This window comes from Triturus cristatus, chromosome 3_1 (genome assembly GCF_964204655.1).
Source record: "Triturus cristatus chromosome 3_1, aTriCri1.1, whole genome shotgun sequence".
Taxonomy (NCBI): Eukaryota; Metazoa; Chordata; class Amphibia; order Caudata; family Salamandridae; genus Triturus; species Triturus cristatus.
The window spans coordinates 729,126,703-729,147,173 of record NC_140583.1 but is presented as its reverse complement, the minus strand read 5'-3'; the positions used below and the strand labels follow the sequence as shown (position 1 = coordinate 729,147,173).

The 20,471-nt window shown below is 44.4% G+C and overlaps 1 protein-coding gene across 2 annotated transcripts in view; it reads right to left on the bottom strand.

Annotated features, from left to right (window-relative positions):
- Positions 1-20,471, bottom strand: part of PNPLA2 (patatin like domain 2, triacylglycerol lipase) — a 103,475-nt gene that overhangs the window by 42,867 nt on the left and 40,137 nt on the right. The window contains exon 1 of one of the 2 annotated variants that reach the window (XM_085644879.1): positions 12,264-12,395. The exons of the other annotated variant lie outside the window; for it this stretch is intronic. The gene's annotated coding sequence lies outside the window, so the exon portion shown is untranslated. Of the gene's footprint in view, positions 1-12,263; positions 12,396-20,471 lie in introns of those variants that run through there. 2 annotated transcript variants of the gene reach the window in all.

The window sequence follows — 20,471 nt, the reverse complement described above, 5'->3', positions numbered from 1 at the left end:
ATGGGGCAGATGAAGACTACCAGAGATACCTGCATAGGAAGAGCTGAGGCCCATCCAAAGACATGAGCTGCCTGCACTCCGAACAATGGAGCACATCCAAGCTCGCCCGCAGACATACATGCAGTGTCAGAGCGGGGACACGTGTTACTAAAATTACAAGTGGCAGCGTGCACTGGGCTGTGAAGAGAATATTCCACATCCAAACGCAGGAATTAGATTCCCACGGCAGCTCGCAACAAGCGTTCTTTGGACGAGCTCCAAGTCTGTGTAAAGGGCGACGCCGCTTTGTACAGCTTTCCTTAACCCTGTACTGGACACAGTGCTGCTCTGATATTGGTGCATAAAATAAACCTAATCCCGCTGCTGCATCCCCAAAAATACAGCACACACTACATGCGGAGAAAACCTGCACTCCCCCAGGCTGGCGTTCACCCAGAGATACACCCCCGTATGACTGCACTGCATGACGGAACAGGCGGATATCCAAAGATATACATGGGCCGCCAGCATGTCCGACGGGTTCTTCCTTCCCAGCAACTTTACTCTTCCAAGAAGCTGAACTGCTCACTGGTTTACCCAAGAGCAATCCAACACCACCCTCCGACAGACAGCACACTTCACTAATATAAATCAGCCTCGCAGACATCACACAGATCAGCCTCCCACACATCACACTTCAAGCTGCTTGGAAGGTCAGCAGGTTGAGATGCCCTCTGAGCTGTGCCAGGGCCAAAACTAGGACTTGGATCTCTGCACTAAAGCTTGTAAAGAGATACGGCAACACACCCAAAATGAGGTTTTAGATTGGTCAGGCAGTTCGCTAAGCATTTATTTTGGGTGAGCTCCATGCCTGTAAAGAGGGCAAGGGCCTGCTCCAGGGACATTCCCACTTCAATTCAAAACCTGTATCATGGAGCAAGAATTCCAAAGAGGAATGACTCTTCAGCCACTAGAGTGTGGTTGGCAATGACACACTAGGGTGGTTACCGCTCAGACAGGAGAATTCCTCTATGGGATTTGCTTTCCATAAACAAAGTGCAGGCCTATGACTTGGCATGTTCATTTTTGTTCATTACAATGTCATTCTATTTTTAGTTGATGCAACTGTGGCCCTCATTTGCAACAATATGAGGGGCGCAACATGCGGACAGGGTCTCACGCAGACATAATCCAGTCTCAGAGCAGGGCAACCCCCACCTCAAAGGGCCTCCTAGCATCCTTCAGTTGATTCTTCTACCACCCCTGCTACAACAATGCTAGTGTCACTGAAGGATGTATCAAAATAACATCCAACTCAAACCTAGCAGCACAGATCTACTAATTTGACTGAAAGCAGTGTCAATCAGGTGGAGCCAAAGGGCCTAATGGAATACGTTGTACATTACTAAAAGACAATCTAGAATACTGGGCAACTTGGACAACACCATTGTACAAAGAATTCTTTCAACTTTCTTCCGTCACAGAAAACTGGCATGGCTCAATCTTATGTTCTCTCTTAAAAAAAGGCAATGACTCAGGTCAGACTTCTTACCAGCTAATATCACTACTGGATGTAAAAGGCAAAGCATAGGCAATAATTCTACTTAAAGAACTAGATGCATGGATAGAGGAAAACCAAATCATTTAATTTTTCCAAACTGGATTAAGCACAATAGACAATATTGTGACCATATCGTTCGTACTTGCCATGGCAGGCAAATCACACAAAATGGTGGCCCTCTTTTTGCCCGCTTTATTGATTAATCTACAGCCTTCAACAAAGTAGACAGATTTTTGGGGGAAAAAACGACCTGGGTAGAAGCTAAAACTGGTAGAGGCCATGGGCAGGCCTCAAACAAGTATGCGGCCTGGATCCAGTGGTTTTTAACCTGTACACTGCTGATAATGGTAAAGCAAGATCACGCCCTCCCAGAACACAGAATCATTGGATCCAAATCCTGCAGTACATTGATGACATTGTAATAATGTCTCAAACCTTCATTGTCTTAAGCAAATTGCAAGTTCAACTTTGATAATACGTTAAACCTCAATGAGTAAAAAAAAACGTAGGTAGTGATTTTTGGGAACTATGTGAACAACCCAAGATGAAGTGGCACTCTAGTCCATTGATTCGGTGCTACTTACAATTATCTTGGCATATGGCTAACAGAAAAGGGAGCACCAAGACGCCATCTGAAAAATATAGGACATAGAAGTGCTACTCTCACTTTCGGCTTAAGTATACTTCAGGCCAAAGATACAGCCCGACAGCTATTTCACTTTAATGGTAAGAGGAGCATAACTCATGCCAGCACAGGCCTATAGACGTCAAGGATTCTCTGACTGAACTGCAACCGGCTAGGATCAGATCCAATGTAGCACATACAGAAAACTATTCCATTTGCCAAAGAGTACCACAAGAGTACAATTGTGTCTCGAGTTTAGTATACTCAGACAAGATCTTGCATGCAAAGCCGACTTCCTAAAGGACTGATACTTAGTCATCAACTCAAAAAAGGCAGTCAGAAACATGTCACTGGGTCAATCACAGAAGGAGGAGAAAACAATATCAATCCATGGCCATGTTACCCAACAGAGAAATTGGTAACACCTTGGATAACAAACAGTTAAGACTGACCCTCAAAACCACAATTAAAATCCAAAGCAGAGATTTTCATCCTTAATTATGGATTCATACAATTCACTGGATGCTCATTATTGCCTGTTTGAACAGTTACATAAGCCGGCACAACAGAAAATACTCCAAATGAGATTCATGCTCTTTCCAAATAAAAAAAAAAGTCAACTCATTATGGGGCTCTGAATCATACACCAACCAAAGTTGCAGGCTTTGCGATTACACGAGTTGTTAGCGCATCCCTATGTAGCCAATTTATATGAAAAAAGATCATGCCTGTTAAACTAACAGAGTTGTATTGATGCATTAAGAAAGTTCCTGAACAAAGAGCATATCTGAGCTTTGCTGCTACACAATTTTTTTAGAAATTGAAATCAATCTTCTATAAACTTTTTAAGAAAGACAAACAAATACTATTCAATTATGGTCATTTATTACCTTTTACTCCTTGTTATCACCTAGAGAATCTATTAAATAACGAATCTGCTCACCACAAGGACATGATGGATAGTATGGGCTTAGAACAGCCAGTCAGCGAACCCACGCCTTCGGCAGGTCACCTGCTCGAATGAATCTTTTCCGATAACCCTCATCTCCAAATTCTCCCAGCCCTCCATCTGGTCCATTCAGACCATTTGGCGGTCATGTTCGGCCTTAAATTTACACTACTGCACGGCCATTACCTGAGGGACCCGCTCGCCCCTGGCATGCCATCAATACTGATGAATTAAAAACTGCCTTAGCCCTGACTGCGCAAGTTGCCTCTAATGACCTTGACCTGGCAGCTAACTCCTATCATCAATGGATCAATTCTGCTCTTAATCCGCTAGCACCATGAAGCCCCACAAAATCCAAGTACCTCGCCTTCCGACGATTGGTTTACAGAAAATCTAAGACTCCAGAAACAGGCCTGTCGCAGGCTGGAAAGAAAATGGAGACTTAACAATGGTCTAACCGAAAAAGGGCCGTACAAGCACTCTTTAGCAATATCAAAAGACATGATCTTCAAGGAGAAAACTTGCTACTACACTCAGAAGATAAAGTCCTCTAAAAACTCCTCGAAATAACTCTTTGCCACTGTTAAAAAGCTAACCAAGCCCCCAGAAAACAAAACTAACGATATTAGTCAAGCTTTTTGTAGTTCAATATCCTTTTTTCAAGATAAGGTGAAATATAACAGTTTTTTCAACCAATCACGGGCATACCCAGGCCTCTGCTGCTCAGGTGTTACCAAACGTTCTAGGACTACACATTGCTCTTGGGCCATCAGGACTCATTGCCAATTCTACAGATAAGGCAATTGGCCTCCAGCCCACTGTGAATGATGACCTGGTCACTATCCACCTTCTCCTCACTCTCCCCAGTACATGTCATGAACTTACTCACCCAAATTAAACCAGGCTCCCCTCTCAACCCCTCCCCCAAAATAATAATTAATCTTGCTACCGAGATCATCTCCGTGCATCTCACATACATTTGTAATCAGGTGCTTACACAGGATACTTCCTAATGAAGTGAAAGCTGGCATCCATCCTCCCCTTCTCAAAAAGCAAAATTTGGACGCTTTAAATCCTAATAACTACCGCCCAATCTCACGTCTCCCATTTCCTGCAAAAATCATTGAGAAACCCATTAATTCTCAACTGCCATCCTTTATTGAGGAGCAAGGTCATCTGGACAACTCGCAGTTTGGCTTCAGAAGCCATCACAGCATGGAACTGGCTCTAATTACTGCATCAGATCAAATTAGACAGAGCATTAATGCAGGAGGCAATGTTGCCTCGATCCTTTTAGGATCAAGACATACTTCTTGGCCATCTTTCATCTATAGGCATCAAGGGTCAAGCACTTATTCTTATTAAATCTTTTGTCACTGACCAGAAACAATTTGTCGCTCATCGCTAAATCTGACCCTATTTAATATTTATGTCACCCCACTGGCCAAACTGATCAGGTCACTCAGGTTTACGGCAGTATCTTACGTCGAGGATACCCAGATTATGGTCTCAGTCACCCTGTACACCGGCCACGCGTTTCCACAACTGCATGCTTCAGGTTGGAAAATGGATGTCCCACAATTGTCTGTAGCTAAACTCCAGTAAAAGTTGAGGTTCTGCATTTCGGAAGAAACACCTCCTTTTGGTCCCCCAGGTGGTGGCCTCCAGAACATGGCACACTCCCCACCCACATACAAAAGGTCAAAAAATCTTGGAGTGGTCTTTGACAATAAACTATCTTTTGAGGGCCACATTAATTTCATCACTTCAGCCTCATTCTTTACAATGAAACTTCTTAGGAAAACCATCCTCTTTATCCCGAGGGAATTACAGAAATCCACGATATCATCCTTCATTCTTTCTAGAATCGATTATTGCAATGCCCTGTTTGTCAACATCTGCAAGAAATGCCTTAATAAATTGCAGATCCTGCAAAACGTGGCCACCGACTACTTCTGGGCATTGCTAAACGTGAATCTGCTTCCTCTGCCCTTATTCACCTTGACTGGCTCCCCATCAAGAAGCACATCGATTCTAAGGCCCTCTGAATTGCCTTTAGGATGCTTCATGTTAGTGGACGCCCTCACTTCAGACAAAGTTTTTGTTGGTACATCCCACCGAGAACGCTCCGCTCTGCTGCGGCCCACAATCTGGTTGTCCCTAAATGTAAAAAAGCTGAACGGGGTGGAAGGAGCTTTGTGGGCAGCACTTCATGACTCTGGAACTCCCTAACCCTTGAACTGAAAAAGAAAACTGATCTGCTAGCTTTCAGGAACGCCCTCAAGACCAGGCTTTCTAAAGAGTGGCTTTCTCTCTTGCATCCTGCCTCTGTTCCGCCGGCTATTCTTTCCCTGGGTTTAGCTGCTAGACACCCCAGGGTAGTAGTGCACTCTACAAATGTTATTTACATTTCGGTACCTGTATCTCGAACTTACATATGAAGAGGTTCCTCTCAATCAGTATCTGCTCATCTCACGATGGCCCTACTCCATCAACTGAAAGCCTTTTAAGGTCCCCCTTACTCAGAACAGGCCACTGCCCTTTTAAAGTAATATTCCATGTCATATACAGACATCTCTCCTTCCAGGAATCCATCAAAACCTGAATTTTCCCTAGAGCAACACCACAATACTATTACAGACTTTAAACAGTCCCTACTTTTAGGTCTTATCCGTAGGTGCTGTCTTGTCTTTTAGTGCCGGGACACTCTTAGGGGTAGCGGTGTGCTGCATTAATCTATATAACATAACGTACTTCTCACATGCTCAGTACTTGCCATTCAGTGTCAAAAACGACACCCATCAGCCTGAGACTCACGCTTTCTGTTACCACACCCAATAAAATATTGGCACATTAAATACTAATTTCTCTGCTGCTTGAATCACTACATCCACTTTTCCTGCATGCCATATCCTAATACTGCCTTCACACAGGATTACGTTTTCACAAATCTATTTACACCCAGGTGCGAGTGAGCCAACGTGTGCTTAGTAGCAAGAGACACACGCACAGCCCAGATTCAGGCAGAAGTGCACCCTTGAAACAGACCAGTTCAATAAAGACCAGACAGTCTCAAGCACCAACAGGCTACACCAGTCGCACACGAGCAAGACTTAAATACAAGTAACATTGCATAAGATGTGTTGAGTACAGAAAGACACTGCACTTTTTGCATCATGTTCTTCCTATAGGGGTACACAGACTGCAACCATTTTATTACGTGCATCATATACTTAGAGTAAGCATTCTAACACATTGCACTGATTTTTATGAGGGCTGACACACAGCTTGTAAACAGTGCATAGGCTTTTGGGCAGAATGACAAACTCACAGATGAAGGCACACTACATCCAAGCACCGTTCCCTTTAAGGCGCGCACGCACCTCCCCTGACGTCAGCGCGCACTGCCATCTGTGGAGCGCGCACAACACAGCCAGGACGTCGCGAGAGTCGCGTCGCCGCTTTAAAGAAGCGAGCGGCGCGAAAAGCAGGCACTTTTGACTGCGGTGCCGGAGGAGTCGTTGTGACGGAGTACAGGTAAGGGGGCTTGTTGCCTTGGGGGCGTGTGGCTGCAGAGCGCAGGGCCGACTGTGGCCTTTTGTTTAAGTATGGATGGTAATCACAGCCCATGAAGGGGCTCTGATTACCATCAATACTTAAACAAAAGGCCACAATCGTCCCCGCACCGTGCTTTACTAACAAAAGAGTAGAGCCAGTTTAAAAACAGTGTGTACTTGCAGAAAGTACACGCTGTATTTTGAAACTGGCTCTACTCTTTTTGTTAGTAAAGCGCGGTGCGGGGACGATTGTGGCATTTTGCTCTGATGAACTTTGGTGCTGGGAACCAGAGTTCAAGCCTCGAGGTCGCGTCCACATCCTATGATTGTGGGCAAATCACTTAATCTCCCTGTGCCTGAATATGTAATGTAAATACGGTGCTCATGTACAGCGCTCCAATACCTTCGGGTCGCGTTCGCGCTATATAAAAGATGCAACAAAAAAAAAAAAAAAACAGTGGGACAGTAACAGAAAGTAAGTGGGGGCGGAGGGGTAGACGGACAAATGGGGAGGTATAGGGGAATTCCAAATGATAGTAGCAGTTGGTTATACATTTCTGAGGCAGTTATGTTGTTATGTTAATTATGCAGTACACAACATGTTAATGTGACTAAATCAGTGCTATATGCCAGGTTGCATATAATTATGCTCTGTCAGACACAGAAATTCACAGCTTATGCATTTTTATTAATTGAGGCAGCACCCACAAATCAAAAACGTTGCAAGTGTACGGAGCCAGGGGGATGCATGTGGGCATATGCGGTCATTACTGAAGGAGAGATGCACAGGGGTGAGATGCACCATACAGTTCAATCGATAGTTGGCATCTAGACCAAGCACCTACAGTTTAGTACAGACCTCTCAAACTCCTCTCAGATAAGAGATCATCTTGGAAGTCCACAATATTTCTTGGAGTGATGCCACCACCACCCAGTAGAACCATCAGATCAAAGGTTTCAATGTGTGGAAGGCCAACACAACCTTTCACCTCTATAAGAATGGGAAAATAAATACTATTGAGATGAGTAATGATAATTCCTAATATTCAAATGTTTAATTACTGTTCATTGTATTATGTGGCATCTTATATTAAAGTTGATATAGTATTGTGCTGTTGAAGGGTCATACAATAATAATGTTACAACGTAATCATCTTGTGAAGGATACATTTAGAACTTCCACAACAACTGCTAAAGCAGTTTATTGTACCCCGTTACATGGACATAATTGTGCTATTTTGTTGGAAGATACTAATCTGCAAACGTGACCTCAAAGGAATTGATTATTTGTCATCTATATTATGACTGATAAAAGAGGATGTGCAACTGTAGTGGTAATGTGCAGAGAGCATTAGACCAGCCACATTTTACACTATGTCATATGGTAGAATGCAAGATGTTTACTATTCTTTGCTCTAAGCAAATATGACAAAATCTACATGGCCAACTGACCAACAGCATATTCTCTCTGTTAGACTTGACATTCTTACGTTGGTTTTCCCCAAACCTTTTGCCTTCCATACTCCGGTTTCTACTAGCTTTAGAACTTTGTGCACTTTACTACTGCTAAGCAGTGCTAACGGACTTTAGCTCCCTCCATTAAACAAGGTAACATTTGCTCTCACTCAACTGGCACATTTAATTTACTTGTAAGTCCCTAGTAAAGTGGTACTTCATGTACCGAGGTCCTGTAAATTAAAAACTACTAGTGGGCATGCAGCATTTATTGTGCCACCCACATAAGTAGGCTTTTCAAAAATGTCTCAGGCCTGCCATTGCAGCTTGTGTGCGCACCCAAGTCATTGACCGACCTCCCTCAATACATCAAAGCCTACACCTCAATTCTTAAGTTATGCAAGAAGCTGAAGTCCTGGCCCTTCATATAATGACCTTTGGGACCAAGTACCTACACACTTACTTGCCCAAGTGACCGGAAACCCTCTTGGGTGATTAGTGCACTATACAAACAACTTAACGTTTCAGAGTTTGATTCCCCCACATTGTCCCTTAGCTTTCCCTCCTTGTGCCCAGTTGAAGTGCAGCCTCATTCTTTGTGCTTGCATTATTTTTATCCCCACTTCTTATCCTCAATATCCAGCACAACTCTATCTAAGTAAGCTAGCCCACTGTCATGTTCATGTTTTCCTCTTCCTGCCTTAGAAACATCCTACTTTCTTCCAGCTCTGTTTGATGTGAGAAAACTTGGAATACATGTATTGCCACTGAAAACCAGCATAACCCTAATGCGGTGGGAGTTGAGTGAATATGTTATTCAGCCAAAGACTCAACGAAATTTTGAGAAAGCAAATTAAATGCAAAACATAAAACTAAAAAGTCTTCTATGCTATGGCCGACAAGAAAGCATTTAAGGGCTATTAACAGCACTTGACAGCTGTCAAGGCTGAGAATCCCCAATATTATGCTTTTCGAGTCTATTCCCAGGCTATTAATGCCATAAAAGGAAAACAGTTTTCGAATGCTAAATCTAGTTTGTTTGCAACATTATGTTAGCAGCATAATATTCATTGGTTTACAACTTCAGCTCCTAAGACCCTTAGTGTGGCACTGTATGTGTGAAAATGCACCATCTTTTCACTTTTTAAAGTAAACGTTTTGAGTGACATTTGGCACCGCGCACACGCGCCGTCTGGTTCCTGGCGCACATAGCCATGGTTGCAGCGCACAGAGACCCTCCACTGCCACACACAGAGGAAAGAAATTAGAGGGAACATTGCAACCAAGGATCTGCATTTTGAGAAAACGCTGCCTTTCGTAACTTCTCGCAAAGTGACCAGGCTTTTCCTCCGAGTACAATTCCGTTTATGAGGGTCCATTTGCGTCTAAGAGTGTCTTGGGGAAAACATTCTAAACCTTTGATAGTGTTCATGCGTGCACATTGTCATGTGTGTTCCTACAGCCTTAGCCAGTGCTGCTGGTAGCTTGGATCCAACAGGTAGTGTTGTGATCTATTCTGTAACATTGTAAGAGCTTGGCACGCAAAGCACTAAGAAAGCATAGAAACGGGAAGCAGCTCAAGGAGTTCCTTGCATCACTTCCCTACTGAGCATAATAAAGGAAGTGGCACTTGCAGAGCCCCGGGTTCCACTTCTTGCTCCTCACACGCAAACACGGGGAGGCTAGAAGAAATAAAATAAAAACACCTATCCTTGCAGTTGTTTACAAGCACTAAGGGAGGGCATTTCAAGAGACTCCATAATGGGAGCATAAGCACTTAACGAAATAAGAGGTGTCTGTAAAGAGCAGTCTCATGTTCGTGGGAGTACACACGAGAACAGTAGGTGTGGGGGCCCAATGTTAAAAAAAAAGCTAAATAACATTTCTGGAAATGTTTTAGCATTCAGGATTGGGATCTGGAGCATTGACCCGGACTGCAGGTCTCCTCCACATGGCAGAATGTAGTCAAGAAAGAGTTATGCAACTGCAACACGGAAGCAGATCCTGGTGCAGGGCCAGTCGAGGAGGGGAAGTCACTACAGAGATACCCTGCAGAAAGATCTTAGTCGGCCTCAAGGCACTTGGTAGAAAGCATGGAAGGAATATTCCAAGAAGGAAAATAAACTGGCATCCCGCTAATAGTCATCAGGAGAGCTGGGTACGATTGACAGAAAGGGGTTCCTAGGGTCTGAGGGCACATCCATACTTAGTAAAAACCATCATGAACTACTTAAAAATATGCTTAAAGATCAAAAGCGAAAAAATCGTAGACAGATTTGTGGGAGTGAAGTCAGTTGCACTGAACTTGGTCTTCTTATCCAACAATGTGATAGGAGTCCCACATATCGGATCTGAAACAAAATCAACAGGAAAAGCCTCTTTGTCTTAGTAAGATGGGTGCAGGCATCTTCCAGAAAAGCCTATGTGTATATTGTGTCTGCTTGCAGTGCCTGATGGTAACAATGATTCGTAGATCATAAACAATGATGCCTAAATAATTCAAACTAGTTTGACCTCGTATGAACCTACTGAAGTAATAAAGACGGAAGTCCACACCTTCCCAGAGGTGACATGCTTCGTCATAGGGCCCATCCTCGCATTGGTGAAACAGACCACCAACTGGCATTCTACACTTACAAAGCGGGGGAGCTCTTGTAGATGGAACACAAGGAGTCCACTTCAGTGGAGGTGGGGACCTCAATGATCTGGTGTGGGTAATGTAGAGAGGGTAAATGTAAAACGACCTCCTGGTGGATCAGAAACCAGTGGGGAATAATTCAATCCTTGTAAGGAAGGTTGACATGTTTCGGTCCTATTCAATGCCCTAAATCAGGTGCTATGGAATTTCTTCAGGGTCCACTCTCTCTATTTTAATCACATCATTTTTTAAAAACTATTTTCATCATATCACATAACTTGGATCAGAACAAAGTAAGGAGGAAAAGCACAGGAGGCTTCTTTCCTTTGGATACCAAGAGTGGAGGCATCACCATTGACCAATCAGGGTCAAAACTTACAGAAAATCATAGTACCAACATATGTAAACCTAGGTTCTGTATGCATGTTTCTTCTGTACTTAAGATAAAAAATACCTACTTGGGTGATTTAAATTAAGAGTGTGGGTCCTGAAGAAAGCCATTAAATAGGGATGAAACATGTTGACTTATCAAACAAGAGTTGAATTATTCACTTAAGTTTTTAATTCTACCCACTTGGCACCTTACTAAGCACTGCCACCTTTGGGTGAGTGAGGATTCCATCCTTAAACAATTGATGTTCATTCAGTACGGGCATATGATGCCCAACTAGTTTTAATCATCCAGACACCGTTGTCTGTGATATGCAAGTTACTGAGGAAGATCTAGTTGGATAGTTTTTCTGCTAAAACCCCACCACCCTGCATGGTTAATGACAAAAATATTGCCTCGTGCCCAACCCTCGTTACGAAATATTGAAAATCGCAGTGAAACATTGCGAAATTGAAGGGAAAACTATGCAGATTGCATAGAGGTATGACATTGGGTACTCTCCCAAGCTACCAGTAGGCCAATAATCAGGATCTTTGTGAGACTTTGCATAATGAAAGTCCCTTACAACCCTCTATTTGCAAGATATGCAGATAGAAGGACATAATTTCTCCCCTTACAACCTTCCAGACCTCTTCTATGAAAAGGAAATAAAAATGTTTCTCCCAAAAGAGACTCGTTGCTCTTTGTAACACTAATTCCCGTTCTTTCCATTCACACATTCCCCTTTCAAGTTTTTGGTCTTGTTTTGGAACTGGGATTTTTACATTTTTATCGATATTGTTCTTGCATTAAATGTGTGAGAAACTGAAAGTGCTAAAATGAAAACCATTAGGCTACATAACTCAAAGAGCGTCAAGAAAACCAGTAGAATTGTCATGACTAATAAAACTTCCCATTCATTTCACATGTCGTCTTCGTACGCGGTGTTCTGTAAAAATTGTACGTAGTGTGTCATTATTATGTACTGCAGATTCGGCCTTCGCATTTCCGAGGTCGACTGAATTGTGAAGCGGTACTTCCATTGCTACGAAACCTCAACAGTTTGGCAAAAAGCCCATAATTAAAGTAAGTCTAAGTAATAAATCTGCGGTTAAGTTGCCAACCTTACCAGTGAACCTTGGAGGGCACCTTCGGTCACCACCACTACCTACGCGCTCCTCTCTCGCGTGCAACAATCACCGATTGCTCTTGCTGTTTTCTTCAGCTGTGGCCGCGCGAGCGCAGATATCGGGCTGGCTGTGCAAACAATTCCTGGAACCCGGGTTTCTTGAGAAGCGGCTGGCGCCGCGCCAGGCTGCGGCGTGCCCAGCATACCGTATCTTCCCTTAAGGGGCCCCTTGGCAGCTGCAGCCCAACTGAGGCCAAAATACGTCAATTTAAGGCGGCGGCCAGGCTGCACGGCTTTGTGTTTTTCACTTTCTCTCTCCGGGTCAAAGTCCGATGAGGTCCACGAAAACGAGCCCTCGTGGCCCCGGCTGAAACCACTGGCTTAAATAAGTACAGCTCGAACTCCAACATGAACACATGGATGGAAAATATAAAAAAAAATGAACTATGTGTTCTTCTAACTTTGTGATTTTCGAAGGATTGAATGCGTTATGACTTTTTGCAAAATAATATATCATTTTTTCATTCTGTATACCGTGCTATCAAGTATTGCCTTCGCCTGTATTTGTTTACACTGTACAGCAAATTTGAAATCCCAGGCACTACCATGTGCATGCGAGCGGATATGAGAAATTCCTGCCAAAGCAAACATAATCACATACATTGCCCGTTTCTTAAAATGCCTGGGTACGCTGCATTGTGTGGAGACGGTATCATTCTGGCACGACCACTCACTAATAAAACATCAGATGCTAGTTTATTGCGGCAAGAAACCTAAACTCCAACCCTAAATTATAAAAAAAAATAGATTAAGTTATTTCCTCCTGCTCTCGGTCAATCAAAAATTATGGAAAATGCGTCCAAGGCAAGGCCGCTGTTCTTTATTGCTTCTCCAAAAGGAGAAGTCACAGTGAGCCTCGGTATCTATAAAGACAAACCTAAAGGAGTGAAAAGAAACGAAAAAGATAAATTGCAAGTTTGAAAAAAATGTAGGCCAACCAATCAGATTCAGTGAAAAATGTAGCTTTTTCTTTCGCTGTCATCAATGGAAAACCGAAGTGTAAACGGTAAACAGCATTCAAGAGGAATATGGACATTAATAATGCAGTAATGGCACTTGCTAGGAGGGACACTCTGCAGAGCTAATTCTCTTTTCGAATTTAAGCGATAGGTATTACAAGAAAAGCAAATCAACTATTATCGACCTCTCAATGATAAATGGGTAAGCTGGCTCTCTGAGATACGACTCGCCCTCGGCTGCACTGGCTCTCCACTCACTGAGCTACGACATGTCAACTCCAATGCCCCCGAACTGCTGTGCCCACCTCCCCCACAAGGCCTTTTTGTACAGAATAACACCAGATTGTCCTAACCTGGCTTTACCATCACACTGCGGCATGACCAACGATTTCCGTTTTAATGTGCACGAAGGCGGCCGCAACGCTGCTGTACACACTGAGCACTGCAAACTGCTGCCTCAGGCTTTCTTGCAGAAGGGGGACCTAATGCAAGCCCTGCAGACCCGCAATGGAGTGCCGAATGCAAGCCCTGCAGACCCGCAATGGAGGGGCCGAACGCAAGCCCTGCAGACCCGTCATGGAGGGGCCGAACGCAAGCCCTGCAGACCCGCAATGGAGGGGACGCACCCAGTCGAAATGTCAGCAACGCTGCACTGCAGCAGAAATGAACACACAGACACCGGGACAACTTGCAGGGCCAGACTGGCTGTAGTAGGCACCGGGCATCCCCCCTTGGGCCGCAGGGTATGGCCGATTTTGGGCCCCTGGGATTCGTTTCTGTTAAAGGGCCATTACGGCCGTTTTTACAGCATAACACGGAATATCTTTTTGTAGAAAATACAAAATGATTTATAATACGAACGGGTTACTTGGAGGATTGACGCCAGCTTTCGTCCGACAACCCTGCGATACAAATATCATTGAAATTTCGTTACTGGATTTATGTCCATTTCTTTGCTGCCATCGATCTATTGATTAGCGATAGCTCCGCAAATTGATACAAACGGCGCTATTTTCATTTCCACGAGAAAAATTGATCGTGTTGAACTTGGCTATAAAAGGGTCTTTCGTTACTTGCATAATTAATTGTCCTGAAGATGGTCTGATGGACTGATGCCTACTAAGACCGAAACGTCGACTTTTCCATCTGTTTCCGAAATATTCATTATATTCAATTGACTATTATTCTCATTTAGAGATATGTCATTGTTGATTCTACCGGAATAGATGTTTTGTTTTGTTCAGTTCATGAATTGTAGGATTACATTGTTTTCACCTCCTTCATGATCTTTTACTGAATTAAGTATTCATCTGTACTCCTTTTTAACTTGATTTATAAATCATTTTGTATTTTCTACAAAAAGATATTCACGTGTTTTGTTTGTTTTTTATTCGGTGCTATTCAAGCTCATTAATTGATGTTGTCAGATGACAAATTGAGTGTATGTTCCGATTGGACTCACTCCTAATGGAATTCTAGAATAACTAATCAGTAGTTTTTTGTTGAAATAACATCCCTTGTAGGCATCTTTCACCTGTTATCAATTGTTTTGCCCAAGCCTTCAAGGGTATATTGGGTTAACCCTATTTCTAGATTGTTTTTACAGCATAGCTGCAAAATCGGCCCCTGTAACAAAATCGGCCGAAACCGGCACTGGCAAACAGCTCAGCAGCTCCCAGGGGGGCCGGCCAAGCTCTTTGCCAGGGCCAGTTTTGCTTCCCAGTCCGGCCCTGTGGACAAGGCGCGCAGGGACAGGCCTTCACCAATACTAGTACACAGAGGGGGGCGTAACAAAGACCCCTGCAGGGCGGGGCGTGGTATTCAGCCTAAGGCCAATGAATTTCTGTAAGTTTGGGGAGTTCCCCTTGCAGTCTACCCCCTCCCCCACATTCTGAAGGGGGGGTCCATCATTTTGTGTTTCGCCACTGATCAGATATAGTTCACACATGCCATGCTTGTATTCTGGGAAAGGGAACAAGCAGACAATGGGAGGGTGAACACTAACAACTGGCAATGCTCCCAGGATGTGGAATGCTCTCCCTAGAGTCCTCAGATGCAACCCCTCCTTCTCCTGTTTCAAAAGGGACCGGAAAATCCATCTCCTTAACAAATACTTTCCTGACGAACGTCAACTAACCTAGACTTTAATATCCGAGTTTACTCCTCTCTCTTGACATTCAAGGATAGTTGGCGACCGGACTGTGTTAACCACCTTATCTTCCATGCTGTATATTTTTTATCCCTGGTTTTGCTTCCTAACTGCCTGCCTACTATGTAATGCAATTTCCGTCTGTTTTTCTTTACAGTATGTATGTAAAGTGCTCTGATACCTACGGGTCAATATAAAACTTTTAAAATAAATAAAATAATGAGACAGACGCACACAGACACTCTAGCAATGAGACAGATGCACACTCACACGGGCAGGGGGGTTGCACTGAGATTGGGAGAATAATTAAACTGACGCTGCTAGTGCTAGTACACTTATACATTACACAAACAAGAGGAAAGAGAGAACACACTATTACCGAGGCACTGAATACACAGGTACTTGGGCAATGAATGCACCAAAGGGAATTCACAAACAATAAGCTAGGGAAACACGTCACTGGCCCCTGCACCTCCTGCTTTGGTCGCACCGTCATTTTCTGTGTTAGTGGTGAGCAAAAGAGTAGTCAGAAAATGTAAATACCCCCACTCTGAACCAAACCTCTACTGAAACTGAACAAACAAAAAAGGTAAGCCTGGCCCTTCCTATGATAGTTTCCTTCACCCTCGCATCCACTTACCTGTCCACCCATTCTGCCACCCGTCCATCATCCTTTCACCTTTCCATCCATAGTTTCGCATGTGTTTGACCTAACGTGTGTTGGTAAAGCACACGTTCACCCAGAAGGGTATCTTGGCCTGAATAACAGATGTTTATTGTTACTCAACTCACTGGTACTCATTTTATCGACCACAGGAGGATGAAAGGCTGAGTGGACCCAACGGAATTCGAACCTGCGACCATGAGGTTGAACACAGGCCCCTACAGTGGACTCATTAGTCCACTAATCCACCAGACCCTGCTAGCTCTTAGCTAGCCCTCAGCTAGCCCTCAGCTAGCCCTCACAGTTTGGCTCTCTTAGATGAAAAGCCACTCTCACGCCACCAGCCCTTTACAGCTGTAAAAGCGGCGCTGTATGGGAGGGGCTGCAGTCCAGGAAGTGTCTGCACAAATCCGCTTCAGGAGCAGCGTCATCGATTGAGATGCAATTATCCCAGAATGTGCCACTTTGTATGCAAATTAGATGAGCCTTACACATGCCCCAGAAATGATAGAATCAAGCCTGGCGTCTTCTAGGTGTTACAGCGGCCCACAAGCCATTGTCCGCAGGAAAAGGCTCCTCCCTGCCCATGCTTGGCTCGCGTGTAATGTCCGAGTTGGATTTCCATACACGGTGTACTGTAAACAACGCTCGGCGTTTACGAGTACACAATCGCTATGGGAGGGGGCGCCGCCTCGTGACGAACTCCGCCGTCCCTACCCACCTGCCCCTGCTCTTTGGAACCCTCAGGTGACTTTTCATGGAAAGAACTCGACCTTCTGCTGCAGAAGGACACCCGCCGCTGCTGCGCATGCAGCCGCACTGCTGCGCGCTCCCGACACACTGCACAGGCGACCTCGTGTACTGTATTTAATAGCCACAGCAGGGCAAGGTCCCCTCACACAGCAGAGCACGGGAAGGCGGTCATTATAGCGTCAGGTGCAGCGGTGCAAGATCTCCTGGCGTGTGCAGGACGGCAAATGCTGCTGGAGAAACACCGCAAATATTCAGGACAAACAGCAGCGACAAACTAGAACTAAATCAGCATTTCATTTGTTCAGAGTTTGGTAGAAAAATAACAAACTGTGCGCCCCAGGTCAACTCCTCTTAAATTGCACAGCAGATGCGATTCAGCACACCACCTCTCTCCAGCTCTTGCTTTATATCAGGAACCCCATGCGTGTCGCTTTGAGTTACTCCCCTGTCTGAACTTCCACTTGAGGCCTTGGTACACATGGCCATGGAGTAGCTAGGTCATAAGTGATCTGCCAGTCCTGGTGTTCGGTTCGCATAATCTGCATCGCGGCACAAGCCTGACTGCATTTGTAGTGGGGAGGTAAACGAACAAGTACCGGAATACAAAAGTGATGCGACTTTAAAAATACAGGCTGGCAGAATGTCACGCGCGCCTTCGGCGAGGATCCTCTGAATACTACACATTTGCAGGATGTGGATACATTTTGTTGCTAACTGCAGGTAAATATCGAGGTTTTTGACCTTACCTCACATAAGCATTCAAGGGATGAGGGCGACTTTATGGCCTTTTATCCAACAGCACTACGAATGTAGAGAATTGCATTTTTAGTATTGTTCCATTCAATCGCGGGTCTGTAATTCTCAGAAATCTTAATAAATGTGTCGAAAGGAAGGAGGCTGACATGAAGTGCACATAAATGAGGTACTGCCACTTGACGTCTATTAATGAAATTTCTGCGACCTCACAGAGCTATGTGCACATGACGCAAAACCGCATATTACATAAAAAGAGTAGGGCCGTAATTAAAAACACTCCTCTGCTATCCATTGAATACATCGATACCGCCTCGGTTAAGACGTACGGTTGGATGATTATATATTCCCTTGATTTCTGAAGCGGGCCCCTGAAGAGGTGTGCACTGGTTGAGTGCGCACGAGGGCGTTTCCTATACAGGGGCCTCCGGCTTGTTTGCTGAAAGTGCCTTAGCGCCATGTGTGCACTGCACACCTCAGGCCGGGGGAGGGGACATGGGTTCATTGACCGCCAGTACCCTCGGCGGAGGGACTTCGCGACACAGGTTCGTCAAAGCGAACACTGGAGACCTCGCGCATGGCTGGCACACGGGATTCCCTGCCTATGGTCGAGGTAACGAATTAAATGGATAGTCTACATCGACAATTAACTGCGATATGATAGTCATTCGCTTCAAGCACAGCCGTGCCCGTTATCTTGTTACTCTGGCCTTTTCTCCGTCGGCTGCAGGCTAGGGGCTGGTTTGCTTTTTTGCGTTAACACTAGTAAGCGTTTGGACATCCCCGTAGGCAAATGATGTTGGGTACAAAACTAGGACTAACCGAATGGAGCTACGCACTGGTGCTTAATTTGTAAAAAAAAAAAAATATATATATATATACATACACACCAGTGCCTAACCACTCTTTGCCCTGGCCAGCGCTGCCAATAATAGTGCCAACATAACTAATAACATCTCACGTCTACAGGTGTGACAATTCGTAGTTCTCCAGGCCACGCAAAGGTATAAGAATGCTTTGGTGGTAGATTTTTATCCATTTTTAATATATATATACACACACATTATTAAACACAGTATGTCCGCTCATCTCATAATTCGATAGCACCACCATGTAGACTTTTATTAGAGCCAGTGTTGAGAATAAAGTGCCAATACTGAGCACATGAAACCACCGGCACAAATTAAGCACTGCAGGTACGCACACCATGGAACCACTTGGCAGCTAGGCAGGTTGACCTTCAGATTGCCACAGAGTGAACGGTTTTATGCTTGCGCGCTCCAAAACACTCCGAGTCCAATGCATTGCAATGGGAAGTTGGTGTGGAACCAGCACCTCAAGGTCAGAGGACACTCCTTCCAACCTTATTACGTGTAGATGAGCAATTTGAATGACTGTCCTGCCCCTTGTTTGGGTCTAGCTAGCTATCGTGTAGTGGTACCAGGGGCCAGAGGTGTGGCTGGCCCACTGTATTTATTTATTTATTTATAAAGTTTTATATAGCGCGAAAAAGATCCCAGGGGATATCAGAGCGCTTTACAATCAACCTAGACCTGGAAGGCTAAAAATGTAACAACCACAAGATGAAAACACAAATGAATCATAAAGTGCATAAAAATTCGCAAACAAGTTATGTTAAACAGAGTACAGTGTACACAGTATGTCACAAAAAAAAAAAAAGTATAGTAGTAAATGTTGAAACAATGGAAGTAAGAACAATTGAAACGGGCCAAGGGGTTAGCCCAATTACCGTACCCCAATTATGCGGTCTTTTACTACCAAGCCATGGGTTTAGCTGGAGTTCATTTTACCTGTTTATGTTAGGGCCCGTGGCACAGTCGCTACAACATTGCCCATTCCTCTAACAGCATTTGCCTAGGATTCTAGAAGAAACTATCACCATGCACCCTACTCCTGCAGTCCTTTATCAAAGGACTTGACGTTCCGTAGGACCCGGCCATAGGCAGGGCTGGATTTACCAAGTGCCACTCGGCCACCCAACTCAGAGCCATGTCCTCTTCCGCAGTGCCACCTCAGGCAGAATTATCACTGCTGGCCAGAGGGTAAACTGTGTAAAGAAAATGATGTAAGGCCTTTAATACATTCTGCCATTTTTTTACTTCTATTTTTTTTTTCTGTTTTGAAAACCCATGGACAATTTGTCCAGCTAATGAAACCTTCATCTCACACCGTTGTTTGTTTTGGCTTCTATGCACCTTACACAAATGGCGCAGCAGTTGAGGCTTTAGACGGTGCCAGGGTTATGTGTGCCAAGTGTTGGGGTTGGATTTTGTAAAGATGCCAAGTAGTCGAAAGTCACACATGACAGATTCAGCTAGCCCTGTCCATAATGTAGCCCCCGTAGTTTCCCACCATGTAAAACGTTGCGAGCAAGTTATAAAGTAATTTATGAAGATGAAGAAGCCATGAGGGACACTTGTGAACTGTGGATCTAATAAAGGCAGCAGGTGTGGGGGAGGAGGGTAAAAAAAATCAAGCATTGGCATAGCCAATAGGTCTCGCTTTTTGGACCTTATAAGTGTTTAGCCATGCAACAGTTGTTGCACCAAGGATATTGTGCTGCATAACTAAATACTTATAAGGTCCCAAAAGCGAGACTTATTGGCTATGCCAATGCTTGTTTCTGTTTATTACTGCTCTGTAGTAATGGCGGCGCACGGGTGCCACCATTACTACATAGAAGTAATTAACAGGAAAAAAAAAACCTGGCTCACGGAGAACATCAAAGCGGCCGTGCGGCCGTTAAAGTGAGGCGCGCGCGCGCCCGCGCACATCCACGATGTCTCGCCAGACCAGTGCATGCGCTGGGTCAGGCGAGACCTAAAAAGGGTCCTAGAGAGGGCTGTGAT